At 45.9% G+C, this 2,111-nt stretch overlaps 1 non-coding gene across 1 annotated transcript; it reads left to right on the top strand.

Annotated features, from left to right (window-relative positions):
- The first annotated feature begins 837 nt into the window (after positions 1-837).
- Trnac-gca lies at positions 838-909 on the top strand. Its single transcript has one exon. It is a non-coding gene; the product is annotated as a tRNA-Cys (tRNA).
- The last annotated feature ends 1,202 nt before the right edge of the window (positions 910-2,111 follow it).

The raw sequence follows: 2,111 nt of genomic DNA, 5'->3' as shown, positions 1-2,111 counted from the left end.
GGAGGAACAGAAGACCCTCAGCTGCCCTAAGAGAACAAAGGCTCTTTACTAGCCACATTCCTAATGATCTGGGGAACAGTTTTTGGGGAAGTGTTAAAGTTGGAGCTCCACAAAGCCAGCCTGGGTGCCATAGAGTTCCAAGCCAGCAAGGACGGTAGAGAGACCCTGTATCACATCTCAAAAAGAGTATGACGTCTCTGATGTAATGACATCCGCTATTTATGTCTCTGATGTAATGACATCCGCTATTTAAAAACAAACAAACAACTGACATTTTAAGTGTGACTGGGAGTTTGGGTCTGTAATTCCAGCTAGCTGAGGCAGAGGCAGGAGGATTGCATGTTCATGGCTAGATCGGGCTACATAGGGATACACTGTCTAAATTAAATGTCAAGGGACACAGAAGTATAGTGTTGTGGTGGTAGTGGTAAAAAAGCTTAGCTGGCATGTTCAAGGCCTTAAGTTCAATTTTTAGTCCAAAACCAACCAACCAAGCAAACAAACCCCAAACAAAAACAAATAAAAAAGTGGACGCCATCCATCTCCTTTACCCACAATTCATTGGAGGGCAGAGTGTACAAGATGACCTTCCAGGGTACAGATCAGTCCAAATCACAGGATTCTCTGTTCACGATGGATGTCAACTTCCTTTTCAACCAGTTGTCACACTTTCATGTCCTCACCCTGTTCCTTGGTGACCAACAGAAAAGACAAAGCAGCCGGTGTCTACAAAGGTGAGGCTTGAGAACACAAAGCTCCCCGGGCCATTCACGTGGGTGGAACCAGCCCATAGTGACTCACCATAAGTGGACAAGGAAGAGGACTCCAGCAAGGTGAGGGGGTATAGCTCAGGGGTAGAGCATTTGACTGCAGATCAAGAGGTCCCTGGTTCAAATCCGGGTGCCCCCTCCATCTTTTGTTTCCATAAGTGGGAGTTAAGAGCCAGTGTCACTAGACAGGACAAGCAACTTTTAGTCTGGTCCTCTCACATTTCAAGGGACCAATAAGTCAAAGTCGCCATAGAACTCCACTTGAGCTTCAGTCACCAAAAAGTGTTTGGGCTAGGGCTACAGCTCAGTGTAGAGCAATAACCTAGCATGTGTGAGGCTCTGGTCCCAGACTGGACCCTGGAAAGGAAGAAGACTCTAGCTATAGAACTGTAGAAGTTATAGTTACAGAACTATAGCTAGATCTCCCTCCTATTTTTTCTTCCTCCTCCTGCATTTATATTTATTTATTTAGAGACAGTCTCACTGTGTAAGCCCTAGCTGTCTTGAAATTTACTAAATTTACTATTTAGATCAGGCTGGTCTCAAACTTATAAAGATCCAATTGCCTTTCTTTTTCTTTCTTTCTTTCTTTTTTTTTTAATTAAGCATTGCATCCGTTTACATCTCAAATGATATTCCACTTCCAGGTTACCCCTCCACAAACCTCCCATCCCACATTCACCCTCTCCTCGCTCCCCTTTGCCCCTATGAGGGTGCTCCCCCAGCCATCTACCCTCTCCCACACTCCCACTCCAGCATCCCCCCTACGCTGTGGCATCAGACCTCCACAGGACCAAGGGCTTCCCCTCCCATTGCTGTCAGACAAGGCCATCCTCTGCTACCTATGTATCTGGAGCTATGATCGATCCCTCGTACACTCCTTGGTGGGGTGGTCTAGTCCCTGGGAGCACTGGGTGGGTGGGCCGGTCAGCAGAAGATGTTCTTCCTATGTGGTTGCGATTCCCCTCAGCTCCTCCAGTCCTTCCGCCAGCTCCCTCACCCGGGTCCCTGAACTCAGTCTGATGGTTGGCTCCTTCAATGGCCTTTTAAGTGTTGAGATTACAATCGTGCAACTCCATCAGTTTTTTAAAGTGTATGTGTCTGATATGTGTGCAGGTACCCATGGAGGTAAGACGAGGTGCTGGATCCCCTGAAACCGGAGTTACAGGAAGTTGTGAGCTGGTTGAACATGTTCTAAAACATGTAGCTAGTTTTTTGTTTTTTTTTTTTTTTTTAAAGATTTATTATTTTATCTAAATACACTGTAGCTATCTTCAAATACACCAGAAGAGGGCATCAGATCTCATTACAGATGGTTGTGAGCTACCTACCATGTGGTTG

The sequence above is a fragment of the Mus pahari genome, chromosome 14, assembly GCF_900095145.1.
Source record: "Mus pahari chromosome 14, PAHARI_EIJ_v1.1, whole genome shotgun sequence".
NCBI lineage: Eukaryota > Metazoa > Chordata > Mammalia > Rodentia > Muridae > Mus > Mus pahari.
The sequence above is the reverse complement of the archived record's forward strand: the minus strand, read 5'-3'. Positions and strand labels throughout refer to the sequence as shown.